Source organism: Hyperoodon ampullatus (assembly GCF_949752795.1).
Source record: "Hyperoodon ampullatus genome assembly, chromosome: 10".
Lineage (NCBI taxonomy): Eukaryota > Metazoa > Chordata > Mammalia > Artiodactyla > Ziphiidae > Hyperoodon > Hyperoodon ampullatus.
Genome location: NC_136923.1, coordinates 102,099,811 through 102,122,351, shown reverse-complemented (window position 1 = coordinate 102,122,351; position 22,541 = coordinate 102,099,811). Strand labels below are relative to the sequence as shown.

At 43.1% G+C, this 22,541-nt stretch overlaps 1 protein-coding gene across 3 annotated transcripts in view; it reads left to right on the top strand.

Moving 5' to 3' along the window:
- The window catches only part of FARS2 (phenylalanyl-tRNA synthetase 2, mitochondrial), a 310,218-nt gene that overhangs the window by 7,399 nt on the left and 280,278 nt on the right, over window positions 1-22,541 (top strand). The gene's annotated exons all lie outside the window — the stretch shown is intronic.

Sequence of the window (22,541 nt, the reverse complement as noted above, 5' to 3'; positions counted from 1 at the left end):
GAGAACTTTGAAACAGCTTTCCTCATATTTGGGAATTCGTTTTCATTATAAAATGGAAGTGATGTTAATAAGTGGGGAGATGATGGATTCCACATGAATTGCTCTGAGACAGTTGTCTATAGAGGAAAGAACACTTGGTCTCTACCTCACACCAAATGCAAAATTCAACTCCGGATGGTTTCACAATCCTTCTGTGAAAAGGAAGTCTTCAAAACTTGAGAAGAAAATATAAGAGATTATTGTTATCACCTTGGGGGTAGAACACAGTCTCTTAAATCGAGAATTCCTAAACAAGAAAAATCCTTAATGGAAGAAAAATTTTATTTTTATTTTTTTTTTATTAGTTTCTGCTTTATAACAAAGTGAATCAGTCATACATATACATCTGTTCCCACATCCCCTCCCTCATGCATCTCCCTCCCTCCCACCCTCCCCATCCCACCCCTCCAGGCGGTCACAAAGCACCGAGCTGATCTCCCTGTGCTCTGCGGCTGCTTCCCACTATCTATCTACCTTACATTTGGTAGTGTATATATATATGTCCATGCCTCTCTTTCCCTTTGTCACAGCTTACCCTTCCCCTTCCCCATATCCTCAAGTCCATTCTCAAGTAGGTCTGTGTCTTTATTCCCGTTTTACCCCTAGGTTCTTCATGACATTTTTTTTTTTTTAAATTCCATATATATGTGTTAGCATACGGTATTTGTCTTTCTCTTTCTGACTTACTTCACTCTGTATGACAGACTCTAGGTCTATCCACCTCATTACAAATAGCTCAGTTTCGTTTCTTTTTATGGCTGAGTAATATTCCATTGTATATATGTGCCACATCTTCTTTATCCATTCATCCGATGATGGACACTTAGGTTGTTTCCAGCTCCGGGCTATTGTGAATAGAGCTGCAATGAACATTTTGGTACATGTCTCTTTTTGAATTATGGTTTTCTCAGGGTATATGCCTAGTAGTGGGATTGCTGGGTCATATGGTAGTTCTATTTTTAGTTTTTTAAGGAACCTCCATACTGTTCTCCATAGTGGCTGTACCAATTCACATTCCCACCAGCAGTGCAAGAGTGTTCCCTTTTCTCCACACCCTCTCCAGCATTTATTGTTTCTAGATTTCTTGATGATGGCCATTCTGACTGGTGTGAGATGATATCTCATTGTAGTTTTGATTTGCATTTCTCTAATGATTAATGATGTTGAGCATTCTTTCATGTGTTTGTTGGCAGTCTGTATATCTTCTTTGGAGAAATGCCTATTTAAGTCTTCTGCCCATTTTTGGATTGGGTTGTTTGTTTTTTTGCTATTGAGCTGCATGAGCTGTTTATAAATTTTGGAGATTAATCCTTTGTCAGTTGCTTCATTTGCAAATATTTTCTCCCATTCTGAGGGTTGTCTTTTGGTCTTGTTTATGGTTTCCTTTGCTGTGCAAAAGCTTTGAAGTTTCATTAGGTCCCATTTGTTTATCTTTGTTTTTATTTCCATTTCTCTAGGAGGTGGGTCCAAAAGGATCTTGCTGTGATTTATGTCATAGAGTGTTCTACCTATGTTTTCCTCTAAGAGTTTGATAGTTTCTGGCCTTACATTTAGGTCTTTAATCCATTTTGAGCTTATTTTTGTGTATGGTGTTAGGGAATGATCTAATCTCATACTTTTACATGTCCCTGTCCAGTTTTCCCAGCACCACTTATTGAAGAGGCTGTCCTTTCTCCACTGTACATTCCTGCCTCCTTTATCAAAGATAAGTTGGCCATATGTGCGTGGGTTTATCTCTGGGCTTTCTATCCTGATCCACTGATCTATCTTTCTGTTTTTATGCCAGTACCACACTGTCTTAATTACTGTAGCTTTGTAGTATAGTCTGAAGTCAGGGAGCCTGATTCCTCCAGCTCCGTTTTGGAAGAAAAATTTTAAAGTTGACTGCGTTAAGGTAAAACTTAACACCTAATAAAAGAATTCTTAAACGAAGTTAAAAGGCAAGCATCAGGCTGGGTGGAGAAATCTGCTATGCATATAACTAACAGAGGGTTAGTGTTGATCAAATGTAAAGGTCTCAGTATGATAAGAAGAATCCAGTAGGGAAAAATCTGAAATACCAAGAGTTGGCCGATATGTGGAGCCGTGAGAATGCTCTGAGGGAGTATAAAACCCACACCTGGAACCCCGCTCTCTCAAGTGTACAGTTCATATGCGTCTTGAGTGCTTCTATCAGCAGATAGATGAGAATGTTCATAGCACTGTCAATATGGTACGGTATTCATATATCTGTGAAAATGAATAAATCACAACCAAATACATTAACATGAATGAACATAGAAAGTAGCATTAGGCAAAGACAGTTTTCAAAGCTTACATTGTATGATTGCATTTATGTAAAGTTTAAGACATGGGCAGAACTAACCAATATATTATCCTGGGGTTCGTGCATGTGTGGACAAGTTCTGGAAAGCAAGGGAATAATTTAAACATTAAGTTTGGTTGTTACCTCTACAAGGAGTGGCAGGGGATTGTGATCAGGTAGGGGCATGAAAGGGGCTGCAAAGTTTTTGGTACCATTCTCTTTTCTGAAAATGGCTATGGGTGGTGAGCAAACATGTATGTGGTTTTATTACTATTTAAAATGACATACACTTTTTATAAATCAATCGTGTAATTTTTTTTAAGAAAGAAAAATGGGCAAAGAACATTAACAGCCTGTTGATGGAAGAAGCATGAGATCAGCCAATAAACAAGGATCGGTTTTATCGGTAAATAAGAAAATGCAAATTAAAGCAACCAGATATTCTTACAAACTGATTAGATTAGCAAAACTTAATAATCTTGACAATACCAAGTATCTAGAGGAAGCATAAATCTTACACCCTTCGATGGCGAGTGTATGTAGTTGCCACCACTTTGTAGAGTTATTTGGTAGTTTCCTTTTTTTTTTTTTTTTTTTTTTTCTCAAATTGTATGCTCTGGGATCTGGCATTTTTCTTTTAAGCGTTACAAATAAAGGACAGTGGGCTCTAATTGTACATTGAGTACTTCACAGCAGTTAACATAAATAAACTAGAGGTACCATGTCAACTTGGATGAGGTTTTAATAAAACGTTGAGAGAAGCAAATAAATTATGAGTGATACTAAACTAGGATATCTTTCTAATAGGTATTTCAAAATATGCCCAACACTACGTGCTCTCACTGTGCGCTTAGTTTGTGCTCCCTCTCTCTCTCTCTCTCTGTCTCTCTACGTGCACTAGCTCCAGCTCTTCCTCACTATACACACATGCATGCACACCACAGCCACACAGTTTTTTTGTTACATAAATATGTAGGTAGGTGTGAAAAAAGTACATGGGAACGATAAACAACAAAAGCAAGACAGTGATTTCCTGTGAGGTGAAGTCAGGGCGAGTGGTGGTGGCACAGGCGCCATCAGTGTTTGCAAAGGAATCAAGATGTTATGGATTCTTTGGAGCGTAGAAGGATCTCTGAGACTGAAAAGTTTGAGAACCGCTGTTCTATAGCTTCAAAACTAAATTTTTTGAAAACATTTATTGAGACATTTATTTTTGCAAAAGATAGCAGATTTCATGTGTTTGCTGGGCTCACTGGAGGGAGCCCAGATGAATCCTGTGCCTATTTAATCTGATTTAAATATATTAATTAAAAAGTACACACCTGGACCAGTGCTCGAAGAAGCTCCACTTTCCTTTGGTCTCTGGAGATGCCTGTCCTGTCTCACTGGTGGTGCCCTGTGCAGGGGGCCTGCGAATGCACGGGGTGGGCAGGGGGTAGGCAGGCGGCAGACATTCTGCAGTTTACTCTCCACTCTTGGCTGCAGAGGCTTTGTTTCCTCCGTGTCTCTATCCCCGTTTGATGGTTTCCTCTGGGTCAGTGTTATCCAGGGTCTTTCTATTCATACACTTGTGCAAGTGATAGTTTATTCATGCTGAGCCTTCCTTCCTGCCTAGTTCCGTCTTCATTATTGTAAAAAAAATTTCTAAATGCTACGTTTCTTCCTCCCTTCCTTCCTTTTCCCCTTCTCCCCTCCCCCCTTTCTTTCTTTTTTTTTTGGTAAATTTGTTTATTTATTTTTGTCTGCCTTGAATTTTTTGAAATTTTTACTGGTCTATGAAATACAAAACTTTAGGTCTTAATAACTGAAGATGTGGTGATGTTATGGAGAAGTTGTAAATATTTTATAATTAATATATGATTCATGAATATTCACACAGAAACAAAGGAGCATGTTTTCATAGAAGAGATAAATGAAGCTGTACAGAGAAGTAAGCTTTTTTTCTTATTAGTTTTTTTTTTTTTTTTTTTTTGGCTGCATTGGGTCTTCGTTGCTGTGCGTGGGCTTTCTCTAGTTGCGGTGAGCGGGGGCTACTCTTCGTTGCGGTGCATGGGCTTCCCATTGTAGTGGCTTCTCTTGTTGCGGAGTACGGGCTCTAGGCACGCGGGCTTCAGTAGTTGTGGCACATGGGCTCAGTAGTTGTGGCTCATGAGCTCTAGAGTCCAGGCTCAGTAGTTGTGGCGCATGGGCTTAGTTGCTCCGTGGCGTGTGGGATCTTCCTGGACCAGGGCTTGAACCTGTGTCCCCTGCGTTGGCAGGCAGATTCTTAACCACTGTGCCACCAGGGAAGTCCTGAGAAGTAAGCTTTTGCTATAATTTTGACCATAACGATTGCTATATACTACTTCATCGTGATGTCTGTGTCAAGTTCATATCCCATCCCACGCCCCTTTTTATAAGTGACACTGTTGCTCCCCGTTTCCCCCTGTAGGAGTGCGGGTAAGGGACTTCTCCATAGACTTGTCTGCAGTGGCTCAAGCCTGGTGGAGTAGACATCCTTCATTACAGACAACCCCTTTAGCCTCCATCGTGGTCCATCCTTGTTAGAAAACCACTCTCATTTATCATTAGAAAATTTTATTTTTCTCCCTTTGATACCCTCTCCCACTTTACAGATGGTTCATTAGAACCCTGCTGTTCCTGGGCTGCTTTGCCTGGGCTCCCCCACTGTCAGTCTTGTGGGGATCCAAGCACAGTCTCTTTCTTCTTGCTCTCTACCTCGAATCACTCTTCTGTCCTTCAGTGAATGACAGGTTTAATTCTCCACCATGTGGTGATTGGGTTTCCTTAATAGCCTCATGTGGAGTGGGCTTTATTGAAGGCGTTTTTATTTGGCCTTGATAGATTATAGTCACCATGTTTCCCTAATCTCTTCCTGAAAATCTTTTAGGAAGGACTCCCCCTGTCAGAGACACACTTACACGGAAATGGCTTTTCTTTCTTAGAATTCTTTTTCTCTACCCAAATGTTTACTCTGGTATATCTCTTGACAGTGAAGCAAAAGGCAGCTGGTCACAGCCAGGACCCACGATACGTTGGACTTGGGTAACACCCGGTTATTGGGGGGCAGAGGGGGGCTTAAAGCGAGCCCGGTCTCTGTTTTCTGTGGCGCAAGGCCTGTGCAGATAATTAGTTCTTGCTTATGACAAGGTCGGAACGATGGCCTCTCAGCCTGAGGCCCCAACACTGACCCGTGGCTTACTGTCCATGACCTCGGGGAGCTGTCAGCACTTACTGCCTGGAGCTGCTCGTTTGCGTATATCTGGTTTCTCCAACCGGCCAGTCAGTGCCTAAAAGGTCGCTCTTCCTTCCCCGTGCCTCGTCCTTTCTCTAACCCAGGGTCCTGCACCGAGTAGCAGTCGGTGAACGTGGTGTTCGAATGCCTCCCTCGTTCTGCCGACGTCCGCTCTGCGAAACATGGCCGCTCAGTGTCAAGTGCGTGGCGGTTCACCCCTCAGCTTTTCACTCTCAGAGCTGTTTCTCCTGCCCCAGGCTTCCCGAGGAGCAGGTGTATCAGTCAGGGCTGGACTGCAAGGCAGTGAGCACCTGTGACTCGATCAGGGCAAGCTTAATATACAGGATTATTAAGTGTAACACAGAGAATCGGGGGATGAGGGGTTGGCGGGTAAGAAGAGAACTCTAGACGGCGTGGAACTAGCAGCTACAGGAGCAGCTGATGCCCCCAGCCTGAGGCTGAGCCCCAAGGGAAGAGCTTCCCCCCACCCGACCCCCGCACCCCAGTCTGTGGCTCCCGAGGGCCACCAAGCTGGTAGTGGTTTCATGCTGATGGAATCGCTGGACATCCACCCTCTGGAATTTGCTGGAAATCTGCTTCTGAGGTGCCAGGGGAAGCTGTTGCAGGGGAGGTGTCTTGCAGGAAGCACTGTGCTGTGAGACCGCCCAAGAGGGGCAGTCCTGGGGGGCGGCTGCCGCTGCCCGCACCGCAGGGCACAGGCGCGGGGATCCAGCCAGAGGCCGCTCGCAGGGTCTCTCCAGCACCTCTGCTGGTGGCCCAGCTCAGCACTGCACCAACGGGCAGAGGACGAATATTTAAAGGGCCCAACTCAGTGTTCACGGGCAGTCGATGCAGGGTTGATTTGTGGCCGAGAGGCAACAGTCAGCTGGCTCCCTTTCCTGAATATCTGGAAGGCCTCAGGGAGACAGGCTGTATTCCCCCAATCAGTGAGTGGCTAGGGAAGGTCACATTTAAGGAGGCAAAGACATTTGTCCTTGATGCTAACTCAAGGTTTCCGAATACAATTTAGGTGGTGGGAAGCCCTCTAGTTCTTGGTTCTTAGTACATGGAACGTATAAAGGATGGGGGATGGTTTAAAGGGTAAAAGCTCATGCTTCTGAACCAACACAGCATCTAGAGAAAAACAGATGAATATCTTCTATCTCAGTCCTCCAGGATCTCAAGAAAACTATTACCATGTCTATTCTTCATTTGCTGTTGGAGGCCAAGAGGGCCTTGTTGGGTTTTACTGAGTCCACATAATTACAATAACAATATTTTTTGTACTAGCTCAGGTGTTGTGTGAAAGCAGCAGAAATATTTTCACAGCGATGTTATGCTCTTTCACGGTAGACTTCACACCTTGCTAGAAACCACGTTTCTTGGCCTGGTGCCCATTCCTGAAGCTGTTGTGTGGATGGTGGTGGAATTTCACGTCTTCACCTTGGTCGATGCCGGTGGGCGGTGACGGGCTGGAGTGTTCTTTGAAGGCCTCCGACGGGCCAGCAGCCCGTGATGCTCACATCCCGTCGGACTGCGTGTCCAGATCCCTGAGTCTACCCTTGGACGTACAAGGTGACACCTGCTCTTTAGCTGATAGCGTGCCCTTTATCAGGTACTTTAAATAGCCTCTTTCTGAGGCTTTGCCTAATGTCATGCTCCTGACTCAGCCTGGGGTAGGTCTCTGTGAAGCTGTAAACTTGTTAACATGAATGAATTTGAAAGATAAAGTAGGGTTTTCTTAAACTGGATACATCATCTAAACACTGTGCTGTTTTTCAGCTTTATAGAGACTTTGTACAATGTTGTATGTGAATTGATAGCATTTCATCAGAGCAATGATTTCCAACACTTTTCTTTTACCGTTTGAGAATCTGCTGAGAGGTTTGGACACCCTCCGCAGATACACACACACTTTGTATATATGTAGCTTAAGAGGTGCTATAGGCACCCGGATTAGATGATGAAATTAGAAGAGAGTGTCAAGGAGCCACTTCAGTCTCCATGTTGCTGATTTCCAGCCTAAGTCTGTAGTAAACTGGAAAAACCTCTTCTTTATTCTCTCAGCAGCTCTCTTCCCACTTCTGCTGCTTCTCTGTAATACTTCTCTTGGGTCACGTTACCATGCTGGGATTGTGTTTGGTGGTGCATTACATGAACAGCAGACGTTAGGGTTAAGTTAGCCTTAGGAAGGCAGAGAATGCCTCCTAATTTGGGAATGACTGGATGTTAGCTGTCGGGGTGATTCAAGGATCAGGCTGAAGTCAGAAGTTAAGCGTCACAGGCTGCCTAGAGCTGGAGGGTGGGTTGAGTGTATTTGGGGAAGCCAAAGGAAAGATTTCTATGTAAGTCTGAGAGCCTCTCTCCTGGGGCAGGGAACATTCCAGATCCAAAAAATGGCAATAGTTGTTCTATGTTTAGAAAGCTTGTAAGGCAGACAGCTACCTGGCGATTGGACTGAGGTACAGAGTTGAGACCGTGGATCTTGTGGGGAACAGATCTTACCACACACCCAAGAGGAGGTGACCCGTGTTAGGGTTTAGTAATTTGTTATATGTATTATTTAAGGTTCATGACCAAGATTTAAAACAGGAAGGACTTATACCAGACAAATGGAAAAAATAACTTTCTCACAAAAGGATCTTGAGTGAGAGACTGTTTTTCAAAGGGAATTTGGGCTACGATCTCCAGGGTGATATATCTCTCAATATTTTTAGGACATGGACTCTTAGATGAAGGGAAAGACCCCTCAGTTGAGTTGCCCCAACTCTTTCACCTTTTCAGTGCAAAAAGAACTCTGTGGTAGCAATCCTGTGTCATTTTGTGGGGAATTTGGCATTGGGTCCATGTAGAATACAGTCCATCAGCTTTGGCAGTAGTGGTGTAAATGATTCTTATTTGAACTACAGTGTCTTAAATATAATTTTTTTAAATACAGACTTATTTATTTATTTTTGGCTGCATTGGGTCTTTGCTGCTGCGCGCAGACTTTCTCTAGTTGCAGCGAACAGGGGCTACTCTTCATTGCGGTGCACGGGCTTCTCATTGCGGCGGATTCTCTTGTTGCGGAGCATGGGCCCTAGGTGCTTGGGCTTTAGTAGTTGTGGCACGCGGGCTCAGTAGTTGTGGCTCACAGGCTCTAGAGCACATGGGCTTCAGTAGTTGCAGTGCCTGGGCTTAGTTGCTCCGCGGCATGTGGGATCTTCCCGGACCGGGGCTCGAACCCGTGTTCTCTGCATTGGCAGGCAGATTCTTAACCACTGTGCCACCAGGGAAGTCCCTTAAATATAATTTTAACATCTAGTTGTTAGATGTTGATTCCATCACGTATGGTGTAGTGTTTATTAAACAACACACAATAAATTCATCTATAACAATACAACTAATAATAATTTTTGGTTGAAAGGTTCTACCAGCATTCAAAATCTACAACCAACCCACTACACCATTGAAGATCCAGCAATAATTTTCTTCTTGTGAATTGTGGTGATTCCAACTTTTCAAATGTGTTCCAGGGGTTTTTGGTGTTGTCCATTTGGGTTAATCAGGATTCTCCAGAGGAACAGAACCAATAGGGTGTGAGGGTGTGTGTGTGTGTGTGTGTGTGTGTGTGTGTATGTGTGTGTGTGTGTGTGTGTAGAGAGAGAGATGAGATGAGATGATTTATACTAAGAGATTTATTATAAGGAAGTGACTCACTTGCTCATGGAGGCTGAGAAGTCCAGATCAAGGAGAGCCAACGGTAGAGTTTCAGTCTGAATCCAAGTCTGAAGGCAGGAGAAAACTGGTGTCCCAGCCCAAAGACAGAGAGAGGGAAAGAATTCTTTCTTAGCCTTTCTTCTATTCAGGTCTTCAGCAGATGGGATGAAGCCCACTCACATCGGGAGGGCCTTCTGCTGTACTCAGTCAACTGATTCAAATGGTAATCTCATCTAGAAATGCACTCATAGAAACATACAGAAATAATGTTTAACCAAATACCTGAGGACCCCGTGGCCCAGTTAAGTGGACACAGAATTACCTATCACAGTCCTGGGCAGCCAGACTCTGTAGTGGACACCCAGAGTCCCTAGGCAATTCTGATAACTCCTCAGCTTTGTTCTAGAGATGCCGCATTTTAGACCCTCCTTGTAAACCGCTTGGTCAGTTACTAGTAAGTAGCCTTCATTTATACATGACAGTGTAGAAGTATGGAATTGTGCACTTCTCGCCAATCGGGACTGAGTAAAGGACGTGAACTTTCGGGTGGCTGGCTCTTGGAGGCCAGCTGTGGGCCTTGGCATCATTTACGGAAAATGTTTCTGGGAGCAGTGCCTGTCACTCTGGAAATGACACCAGCTCCGGGGAGTCCAGTCCTGGCTCTGCACCTCACTGTCTGCGACCTGAGATGAGTCTTCAGCCACTTGGAGCCTCAGTTTCCCTAGTTGACACAAGGACCACTCCTGAATGTGGCTGGAGAGCCTGGCTGGTGGCTGATGAGCTGGAGCCGCTCAGCAAGTGTCAGCACTGCTCCCCCGCCCCCGCCATAGTTATCTTAAAAATAGATGCCTGGTTACGTGTACGTCTACCTGTGTATCATCAGCGTGAATCATTGACCTCGTGGGTCCTACCTTTTAGGTCTGATGTATTTTTTTTTAAGCCACTGCTATCTTTTCCGTGGACTGGTTAGTAGTGTGTCTCCTGTCATCTTCTTCGAGAGGAGATGATAGAATTTAGACAGAGCCTCACTTGGTCCTGTTATGCTTCACCCACTGATATCACGAATGAGCTGTTTAGCCATCTGAAGAGGAAAATGCAGTCTCTTTCTCTGTGTCATCTGTCATCATGGCCTAGGCAGAGGGTGATGAGAGACCACGATTTTAAAGTCGGCAGCAGAATGGGTGAACTTTCCTCCTCTGTTAAATGGCGGTTGTCGTGAGAACCAGTTCATGCGGGACGCGGTGTTGTCACCACTGTTGGTTTTTGCCTCAACACATCCAGACCTCTAAGCTCTCGTGTGGTTCACGTGCGGCTTCGTGTAAGTTCCCCACTTTGAGGCTTTGAGGTTTCTGATGTGTTCTCTGTATAGACCAGAGCTTGGCAGGGTACGAATCTACATCCTTCTCCCACTGGTACCCCTAGGAGAACCCGTAAGAGAAGAAAAGTGCTGAACAATACACTCCTCATCATGGGTCGGAGTTAATGAAAGACAGCCAAATGGCTGGATGTCCAAAGCACCCAGGAGGGCAGAGGTCACTTGCTGATGGTGCAGACGACATTTCTGCGGGGAGCAGCCTCTCCCGCGTGCCAGGGAAGCGGCCCCGTGGAGGCATGTAACTTGCTGTCCCCAGGCTCTTCCTGACACTGGCTTCTCGGGAACATGCGTCCTTGAGGAACTGAACAGCCTCTGTGATCTATTCAACCTGAGTTTTCGCTCATGGAGGCTTGAGCGAGGGGAGATTTGGAAAGACCGTGCTGTTCGGTGCGGACCTGTTTGAGTTTGCACCTGAAGGTCTGGGGTGGGGCTCCTGAGAAAGCTTGGACGGAAATCACTTGGAACTTGAGCTTCCAGTCCTTGTAGCACCCTTGGCAGCCAGTGCTCATTCAGCTGCCTGGCAGAAGTAGCTTTTCAACCTCCAAGGTGTTTTTGTAGCATCCTTCGTCACGCAAGTCGACTTTCCCATCTTCCCATTACCGCCCTGGCACCAGTCTGGCATCCGGGAGAGGAGGGAGCAGCGGGGGAGGTGCGTTCTGCTCTCGGTGGAGCTCGGCCTCGGCAGGCCCCTCCCCGCCGCTCCGCTCTGCACGTTGAGTAACCTGCATGTGGTGTGATCACCAGAAATCCAGGCAAGGGCAAAACTGAGTCAGTATCAATTAGCTACGACAGGCATGGACTTCCCACAGAGACCCCAGGATGGAGCTGTACTCAATGGGGCCCTTTCCAACACAGGTCTTCCCAAATAATGAGCCGTAGAAGATTTCGTTTAGGGCCTAGTTGTTTAAAGAAATTAAAAACTGAAATTAGCAGCTGAAATCCACTTGGGGGAGTCTGCTATCCCTTTAATATGTATGTCTGTTCATCTCACTGAGACATCCCAATCCTTCCTCCAAAGTGATTTGAATACTTAATATTTGCCGAAATGCTTAGTTGGATTTGAAGAACGTAATTGAATTTTTCCTGCCGCATTCAGGGTACATGAAGGCTTGGGAGTTCCTGTGGTAAGATATGTGGATGAGCTTATTTTTAGAAGTGATTCTTACTTATTTCTCTGTCTGTGAGCCAAGAATTAATAAGCAGTGGGCCTGCCAGACAGATGAGGCTGTATTCATCAGAGTTCCAGGCTTTATCTGTCACTCTCCAGGTGAATGGCTTGTCTCTGGGGCTCAGAGATGATCTGCTCAGTGACAGGTTTGGGTTGAGCTGAACTGGATATAGATTGGATGCCATGTGTTCTTAGGAACCTCATCCTAAACAGGATTGTTAAAAAGTAAGATCCTGACTAAGTGCCACTGCTTTGTGGACAGCCTAGGGAGAGAGACAGATGAACTAGAAGGTCTACACCACGCAGTCGGCACCGGGAAAGAGATATGGCCAGGGCACAGAGGAAGGAAATCTTTATCCCTGGGGTAATCGTGGAAGGCTTACCAAAGAATCTTGAAGAGGAATTTGAAGTTATCCCGGCAGGGAAGGGGGCGCCATGTTCCAGGTAACGGGAGTAGCAGATTGGAAGGCACGGAGACGCAGAGTGTGATGAATCCCTGCAGCGTGTCCAGTGGCGTGGCCGGGGCTCGGAGGAGCAATGGGAGAGGCAGCTGGAGAGAGAGGTATGAACTGTTCGTGAAGGGCCTTCGACGTAACATTTTGGAGTCTGAGCATTAGTTTAAAAAGAATGAGGAGTCTTAAGTAATTTTTAAGCATAATAGGGATGTAATCAGTTTGGCATTTTAGAGAAATCTGCATAGCAGCCCATGGAATGGAGCAGGGTAGGGCAAGACTGGATTTGAGGAGACTAGATTAGTTATAATCATCAAAGAACCAATGCAGGGCAAGCCCAAGAAGTGGCACAGGTGACAGATAGGAAAGGGTGAACTTGAGGGGTGATGTGGGATTTACTGGGTTTGGTGGCTGCGTGTGGAGAAGTGAGGGAAAGGGAAAAGCCACTGAAAATTTATCTTGGGCTGCCTTCTTGGTACCACTCTCAGAGTTAAGGGTTGCAGGGGGAGAAGTGTTTTGGAGTGGGGGTCAGGAGAGTTAGTGGACTTTGGAACATGTTTAGGTGGAGGCTTTGCACATGGACATGTCTGGTGGGCAGGTGCCGGCGTGCGCGTCTGGGATGGAGATGCAGGTTTACGCTCCATCACGTGTGGGTGCTTTAGCCCCAATCATCTAGGGCAGTCGGCAGACTAAGGTGTGTACAAGCGGAAAAGGAGGCCCACGGAATAGAAATGTTGAGTGACGCAGAGGAAGGAAAGGGAGGCTGTTAAGAGGACCAAGGAAGAGTGACCAGTTTAACTGTGAGGGGAAGGGTTGTCGTAGCAGGAGATGGGATGAGAGGGAGTTGCGTTTCTTTTGTGGACTGTTGTGTAAAGAGAAGAACTGACCATGTTTACTAAGGAGAAGGAGCCGGAAGAGAGGTTAGAGGCACAGGAGACGTGGGAGGATTTCTCAGTGAGAAGCGTGTGGACAGGGTGTCATTGCAGGGGCATCGGTAGCGCCTCGAGCTGGACGGGAGAGGGTGCATGTTTTGTTTTTGTTTTGTAATTGGAGGTGGGCATGAAGGACTGCAGCATGGCTGCATGGCAGGTGCATTTAGGGGAGGGAATGGGAGGCTGGAAGTGGGGGTCTTATCTGATGACCTCTCTGTTCTCAGGAAGGAAGAAGGCAAAGCCTTTCCTCTAGTGACGCAGTGTGGGTGTAGGACATCCGCAGGAGGGCGATGCGTGGCTGAGTGCTCTCTGAAGTTCACTGGAGAGAACAGCACTCCAAGGTTTGGTTCTGGACTCAGCACGTGCCTGTAGAGGCGGTTCTGAATGAATCACGTCGTCAAGAAGAAATGCACGAAGCCTCTGCTCTGTTCAGGGCACCGTGACAACGGTCCTTACTCTGGAGGTCCTGCCCGCTACCCAGAGCCTGTCCTGCTGCTCCTGAGCGGGTTAGAAATCGTGCTGGCTCGTCTTCCTCTGCAGTGACGGTGTGAAAGGCTGCTGTTTGGGCTGTCGTGTCGTTGAGCGTGCTGGCCTCAGTCAGAGGAGTGTACATCCCCTACATTCAATTTTGTAATAAAGTTTTAATTTTAGAAGAGCTCTCGGATTACAGAAAAATTGCAGCTTAGGTACAGAGCTGCCGTGTACCCCACACCCAGTCCCCCCTGTTGATGACGTCTTACATGGGTCTGGCATATTTGTCACAGTGGGTGAATCAATTTTTAAAGAATCACCTATATTTTATTTCTTTATTTCCAAACCTTCTTGCTGTGGCCTTTTCAGTTACCTTTGCAGTGGGAGGAACTCTTGTTTACTCAAGATTCAGAAACTTGAGTCAAACCAATAATTTGAATGGCCTCCCTCCCTGGGTTTTTGGGATTGGTTTGTCCTAAACCCTGTTTCTTATCTCCTGCAGAAATCATACAATGGATGCAGAAAAGAAAAATGCTGCAGAGGAAAATAAATATCAACTGGAATTTTATCAAGTCAATATGACCCTGATGTCAGTTATATGTGCCTTATTTAGAAAGTGTTATTACCTAGTAAATGCAGTTGGTTAGACAGAAATCTTTTTTAAAAAATGGTTGCATGAATGCTAAATAATGAAAAGACTCTTTGTTTTGGTGAAAAGATGGTGTATCATCACCAGTGATAGCACAGCCCCCTATCCTCTGTGCCTCTAGATGGCACTGATTTTATACTGGCCTGTAATTTACAATCTGTACAGTTGGAAATAAAAAAGCCTCTTCTGGTTAAAATTATGTATGTTCACTAGTGCGCTCTCTGGTCTCACGTCCCACTCAGCCGAACACAGAACTAGGAACCCCTTCTAGTTCCTGCTAAAGTACAGTTGTAACAGTCATTCAGGAACACCTTGGAGATTGCTGGTAATTTTGTAAGTAAGAAGGAGGAGAGCATTTGCATCATGTAATCTGCAGTGAAATCCTCCTGAAAACCTTTTATTTATTTAATTTATTTTTTTAACATCTTTATTGGAGTATAATTGCTTTACAGTGGTGTGTTAGTTTCTGCTTTATAACAAAGTGAATCAGTTATACATATACATATGTCCCCATATCTCTTCCCTCTTGCGTCTCCCTCCCTCCCACTGTCCCTATCCCACCCCCTGAAAACCTTTTAAATGAGCCCCTCTCTCCAAGTCCCTTTTTTTGTTGTCAGCCGGGAGTTGCTGGTCTGAGCCATTCCTCCAGGTAGAACTTAATTCTCAGGCGCTCACGTTCCAGCACCTGGAAGTCTCAAAATCCTTCAAAAAGAAACTCTGTTTGTCATGCAGGCGGCTCTTGTATTTCGTGGCACCTTTAGGTTTTCACTTCCCAGCCAGGTTATTATCCCGCCAGAAGAACCCCTTACGCTCTCCTCAACTGCCAAAGGATTCTCCTTCCTTGTTACTCGGAGATGATTGTTTTTTATTTTTTCCCATCTAATTAAGCTGCTAATCTTTTGAGTCGGATCCTTCTAAATAGAGTCATACCGCCAAATTAAACGGTTTTTAAACAGCAGCTTGCAGAAATGCTTCATTCTAAGACAAAGCACCTCAGCAGGCCAAAATGTCCTTTGGGTGCTGTTGTTGAGATTTTAATGGTCCTACTTCTCCCCTCTTCCTCTTTATTAAAATGTCTGAATTCACTGCTGTCACCTCATTCAACCTGTGTACTTCAAACTCTTTTGTTTGGCTGTATCACCTGTGACATCTTTCCATGAACATTCCCTTGGGTGATCCCTTCACTACTCGTGTTTCCTGCGCTTGCAGTTGACATTGTGCAGGTAAGGATGCTGTTGTGCTCTGTCTCCTAGGGCTTTAGACGTTTGCTCTCTTACCTTGGGCGAAGATTGACTTAATGAACGTAGAATTAACTAGACTGGTGGTAAAGTAGGGGCTGATTGGCTGACCAGCTGGTTAAAATTTCAGATGCTGTTGCTGTGACCTGATTGTATTTGTTCTAATGTTCTAATGCAGAAGTGCTTTGTCACTGGAAAACATTGTATCTGTTTCTCATTCACCTTCCTAGATGTTGTCTTGATGCTGCTACCAGCTTCCTGTTCCCATACTTCCTTAGTTTGTTGAGGTTATTCAGAAAATGAGCCTGGTTCTTTCTCTGTGGCATTGGGCCGGCCCCCAACCTGTTGCCTGAGCCCAAGCATCTCAGGCAGAAGAGGTGGGATTATTTCATCAGCATTAAGGTCAAGTTAAGATGCAGTGAACGTGTGCTCTTATGCATCCGCAGCCACATAGGGACTTCTTGAATTCAGGTTTTATTTTGATTATTCTATGCTCTGTCATCCTTCAGAGTTTTATAAAATGAACAACAGCATCACAAACCCATGTCTTTTCCTTCTAGAGGGTTTCTTCTGAACCACTTTTGGGTTTGAGCAGCATTTCTTCCTCTTTCTCACCTGCATTAGGATTATTTCTTTGTCTAGCACTCAAAGCAGTTTTTTTCCTCATTTCTCTTGCTGTTTTCCTTTGGTTCTCTTCCTTCCTTGGATAAGGAGGACAGCGCTGAGATAACCTGCATCAAGCACTGGTATCCTGATAGGGACCCAAGGGTCACCAGCCTCCCTACACCCAAGAGTGCCCTTGAGGTCCACGTGGCCTCCACCACACAGACCCTGCTTGTTACTGGTGCAACACTGTCGCAGCTAACGTTTGGTTCTAGTGCAATCCTCCTCAGATTACTGTTCACACCGATGCACTGGCACATATGAAGGCATTCGAAAGGCAGACCTTAATTTTCATTTTTTGAGGGATTGCTTGGCCCTTGTGCAGTAATAATGGCTTAATTGGGATAAACCGTCACTGTTTTATGGAGGGTGCTACATCAGCGTCAGTGTGTGGAGCCAGGCTTCCAGGCTTCTCCTCTCTGCTCATGTCTTCTGTCCAGTTCTTAATCCCATCCATCTGACCATAGATCCTTTTTACACTGAAGCCGAAGAGATGATCATGTATATGCTGTCGTGGAAATAACCATGGAGCCTGGAAGATGGGGTCACAAATCAGAGTTTGGTTTGAGTTCAGGCTTCATCACTTGCTGTGCAACAATGGTCAGTCACTTAACTTCTGTAAGCCTCCAGTTCCCTATATGAGAAATGGGGAAAGAATAAGGATGGTGAGGATGAAGTGAAGCCCTAGAGTAAGTGAGGTAAGCCCTCAGTAAGGCAGCAAATATAGTAAACAATCACTAACTGTTAGCCAATAGTGGTCCAGGCAGCAACTGCAGCGAAGTCAGTTACAGGGTCGTTGCATCTGCACGGAAACTCGGAGAGAGGCGGTGAGGGAGGGGGAGGGGTTGTTTAGCATTAATATGCAAGGTGGACGATCTGGATTAAACCAGAGATCAATGGATAATTCTAAATGGCTGAACAGAAAAATGGCTGCTTTGGGAACCACAGACCAGCCCTAAATAACTGCTTGAAGTTTTGCTGTCATCCAAGCCCCATTTATACTTGCCCGCTCATAGGATTTTGCATGGATGTATGTTATTCTTCTGACCATTTGCCGTTTTATTTGCTTTTAAATGTGTAGTTAAAATCTGGGCCATTTTGAAAAATCCTTTTGGCTTTCTGAATTTTAAATTGAATTGGCTTTCGCAATCCATTTTTATTCTTAAGCCTGATTAGAATTAATTTCCCGCACCTGTTCTTTTCTCATTTGTGAACTACCTGCCCTGGCTTCTGTAAGCTGTTCCAGTAGGGGTGGAATTTGTCTTCTGGGTTTCTGCAAGGACACTTAAGAAAATGTCAGAGAAATAGAAGAAATCCTAGTGGAAAAACAAATGACACAGCCTAATGTGTGCAGTTAATGGAAATCTAATTTAATTTTATCACCAGCGGATGTCTCTCAAACAGAAAGCTAAGTGAGAGGCAGCCACTTTAAGGGCCCTGGAACCAAGGCTGAGATGAGTGATTTATTCCCAGCGTGGGGACTAATTGGCTAAGTGATCTTAGCTTCTCTGGGTCGTCACCTTTCTGCAGTTCATTTCCTTATTTGGGGTCGGCTGGGCTGCGCTCTCAAGTCCCTTCTAGCTCCAATGTTACATTTCCTCTAGAAATAAGAGCTGACTTGTGTACATGGTTTTATTCTCCTGTGCTGTTTTGTGCTGACGGTGTTATGAATTACTGCTTTTCCTTCTTTCAGAGTTTTCCAAACTTTAGTCTTTAGTATACGTTATGGGTATTTTTTGTTTATACCTATGTATTGTAAATACTGTAGATACTCGTTTTTAAAAAGTTGTCTTCAAGTGACTGACTTCTTTTACTTAGCATTGTCCTAAGCTGTACTACCTGGGGGAAGATACTTTGAGATGATATCATCTTTCTCATCATATTTTGCCCCAGTATCTTTATCATCCATTGCTAATTATTGTCTGAAATGATTACTACTCTGGTGTTTGCCAAATGATTGTTTTCTTTATACATCATTCCTTTAAAAATTATTTTTTAGAATTTTACGAAGATCTTTAATTGAATAAATATATATGGGAGAAGGTAATCATTTATATTAGCATGGTTTCATGTGGATATTTCTTTATTTTGTGGGTTAGGGTCCATTACTAAAATTATTTGTTTTGTTGCTCAAATTGACCCAGATTCGGCCATTGGGAGCCTCTTCAAGTAGTCTTCAGTGTCCTTTGACATGTTCTCATCATTTTTTGGCCCCAAATGAAGTCCCAGGTTCATCTTATATTTTCTCTGACCCAGCCCTGAAAGTCATTGATTTCTCTAAGGAGCCCTGCTTTTTTTTTTTTTTTTTTTTTAATTAAAAAATGGTATTTAGAAGCCCAGACCTGAGTGCACCTATTGCTACTGGGATGTCACCACTTCTAGGTCCCCCTCAAAGGACAGAAGTGAGCAATATATGCACACCTACTTCTGCTTCTATATCTATCTGTATATGTGTTTAGAAACATGAATTCATATGGGTACCTCCAATTCCAAGTCACTTCTACGTGGCTTATTCTAGCCCCTCCCCATTTTCTTTGACGGTGACTGTGAGAAACCTGGTTCCCTTTACCCACAATATATTTACTTACTTGATCAGTTCTTGAATGAACATAAGGTAGTTTCAGAAAAGTGAACACATACCTCTGTGGAACAAAGTTTACTATCTAGTGTACAATACTTGCTATGATTATTTTGTCTTTAACCTTAGAATATCCAGTTAAAATAATGTTTTTCAAATTTACTTTCTTTAATTCTTTTCTTCTCTACTCTCTTCCATGTGGCTATGTCAATTGTTTAGAGTAGAATTGGCTCTATTGTTGCTGATCGTATTCCATTTTGAGTTTTCACCACATCTGGGTGGATTTTAATTATTATTTAAAGTTTTTGAGTACATAAAATATTAATGTGATTCCGCAAGTCAGAACTATACAAAAAGTCTACTTAGAAGAGTGTCACTCCTCTCTTTGCCCCCTTCCCACCACCTCCTCTTTTTACTCCATCCTATTCCCCAGCTCCTTTCATTCTGAAGTCTGCTACCACCCACTTTCTGGTAGGCAGTGAATCTCTTTCATTTCTGATTCATCATTTCTATGAAGTTTGTTTATTTTTGTTTTATACGAACGAGCAGGTTCATGTATATTTTATTATTTTCCCTTCTTTCTTACATGAAAAGTACCATAATAAGTTTTTAAAAAGTAGCATATAATGTATGATCTTCGCACTTTGCTTTTTTCACGTAGCAGTGTAGCTTAGAATCATTACATATCACTTCGGAGACGTCATCCTCATTTTTTATTAGGTCTCTTAAGTACTCCATTGTATGGGTAGACCATAGTTTATTTAACGTCTCTCTTTCGTCAGGACATTTCTTTGTTTCCAGTACTTCGCAACTATAAACAATGCTACAGTGAAAACCTTGTTACATATATATTAATTCTGGAGGTGTATTCAGAGTGAATAGCCAGAAGTAGAAGAACTAGGTCAGGAGGTGAATTGCAAATGTAGTTTAGTTGGATATTGCCAAATTTACCTCCAAAAGGGTTCTACCCATTTTCACTTCCATCAACAGTGTATGAGAGTACATCTTTTCCCAAGCCTCACCAAAAGAATGTTGTCTTGCTTTTTATTTTTAATTTCTACCAGTACAACAGTTTAAAAATAATGTCAGTGTTGTTTTAATTTGCATTTCTCTGTTTGAATACGTTTTTATAGGTTTAAGGGTCATTTTCATATATATATATATGTATATATATATATTTTTTGGTGAATTGTCTGTTCATGTATTTCTCCCATTTTTCTATTGAATTTTTGGCCCTTAAACCATTGAGTTTATTTCACTCTCTCTTCTTCTATTTTTTGGTTATTTCTACTTTGTCATGACATATAAGAATTGTATTTTAATCTTCCAACTTAATACCTGGCTTTGTTTTAGTCTCACATCTACAATTTCATGTATTAATGTGTTATCCATCAGTTTTTTTTGGGTGGGGGGTTTGAAATTTTCTGAGTTACCTGTTGCTTGAGTAAAGCCTATGCTTTGGTGGATCCTTCAGAAAGAGCTCATTCATGTAAAATTCCCTGTGCTCTTGTATGTTTAAAGCTTTTTCTGTAGACTTGGTACTGAAAGGCCAGTGTTGCTGGGTATAAAATTCTTGGTCCATTTTTTTTTTTTTTGAGTTGTTTGAAAATATGAGGTCATTGTTGCCTTTTTTCTATGTTGTTTTTGAAGAGTCTGATGCTAGTCCAGTGGCTTTGCCTTTCTAAGTTGTTTGATCTTTTTGCTTGGAGGCCTTGAGGATTTTTTCTTTTCATCTTTGAAGTCTAATAGTTCTACTGGGATATGTCTTATATTTGGTTCTTCAGGTATCCATTTTACATGGTGCCCATTATTTCTCCTCCGCTGTTTTGTTTTTCCTCTTTCACTGACTCCAGTTATATAAACGTTATTTCTTCTTTGCCTGTCTTCCATTTCCACCATTTTCTCTCTGATTCTTCTTTCTTTATCTCATTGTCCTTTTCTTGGTTGTTTTCCTGCTTTTCTTCAATTCTTCTTGCTAAATCTTTGAGTCCATTATTCCTTGCATATCTTGTAATTTAAACTTAAGTTCTGAGATGATTTTTTTCCTTCTCTTTCTTTCCTCAGTTCACAGTTTTCTGTTTTTCATTCATTTTTGTTCTTAACATTTGCATTTCTGGCTCAAGCAATATTCCCAAATGCTTGTTTGAGCAGATTTAAGTTAGTTTACAAGTATCATCTTACACTTTTCTTCTGCTTCTTGATTTTCTTTTTTGGGGGAAGAAGGTTAGATTTTCATCATTTGAGCTGTTTTGAGTGAATTTAAAAAATTTTTAATTCTTTGTGCTAGTTTTCTATAGTTCTGTTGAATTATTTTTTGTTCCTTTTTGTGGGTTGTTTAGATTTTATAGTTCTCTGGTGCCCTCTTCTGTTAGTGTAGCAAAGTGCAGAGTCTTTAATGGAATTTTTTTGTTTGTTTTAGTGGAAGATGGGGAATAGTTTTGTAAATCCTCTAATTTTTTAGGTTTGTTTTATTTTGTGCAACCCTAAATTTTCCCTTTTGCTTCTTTTACTCCTCCATACCCAATGGCCAAAAAATATCTTACTTTCTTTTGCCCCTTTATCTTTCATTGTAACCATGCCTTTTGAAAACCGTAGCTTCAAACTGGGCATACATTTGAGTCCCTTTTCTGTAGTCCCTCATCAGATCTGCTAGGATACTCTTAGGATGTTCACACTTACTCCTTCTGGTGGTGATTTTAGATCAACCTAGTTCCTCACTGTTTCCCTTCTCTCTTCCCCTCAGTTTTTCTCAGCTTGTCCTTAATTACCCCAAACGAAAAGAGCAGGGTGGGAATATAATAGCACTCTTTCTCTATGGCAGTTAGCTTTGCTTCCTTCCTTTCTTCCTTCCTTCTTTTTTACATACAATTATTTGAAGTTGGGTCACTGTTCTGTTTCCTTCTGAGGGCATGGTGTTTAGTAGTTTAATTTTCTGTTTTTGTTGTTCCAAGTTATTTTTAGAGGAAACATTGAAAGACATAGACTTTGGCAGCTACATTGTCTTTAGCTCTCATAGGAATAATTTGAGACCTCGGGAAGTAGAATCTTTTTCGTGAAAAGAATTGTGTTTGATTCTGCTGAGCACTTAGAGGAACCAGCACTCTGGGGTTGCCTTAGTCCATTTTCACAGCCTGAAGTTCTCTCTGTTACCCAGGTAAGGTGACACCTGGCTGGAAGTCTTTATAAGAACTAGTCACTTTTGTATTCATTCTTACCATGAGGTTACATGCTTCAGAGCACTTATCTAGCATCTCAACTTGGTCAGACACTGCGGGCTTCCAATTTGGCCTCCCTTTTATTGATAAGCTGTCACAAGCAATGTTCAGTGTCCAGTTGAAATCGGGGTAGGCAGGTAGTCTCAGTATTTCTCTCTGCCTTCGTGCTGGGCTTTTTTCTGGCTTTGTGCTTCCTCACAGAGTTTTGTTTAGTAAATCCTCTCTATTGTGTTACTTCTTTGTTGCTTTTAAGAATTTTTGTATTTTTTAGTAGCTTTATCAGGAGATTTGGTTCTAATTATCCAGCCCTTTATTACCTTGAAACAGCAATTGTTCATTTTTTGATTAAAATAATTTTTGATTTCATGGGACTTCGGGTAGAAAGAACGACAGATTGACTTGGTCAGCTCTCCATGTTGAGTCAGTCTCCCAGCAGGTGAAGACCTGCTTTGTTGTTAAAGATAAACTACTTTACTTTAGTGCTTAAGCAGCTTCAGACTGATGACAGCTGTGATTAGTAAT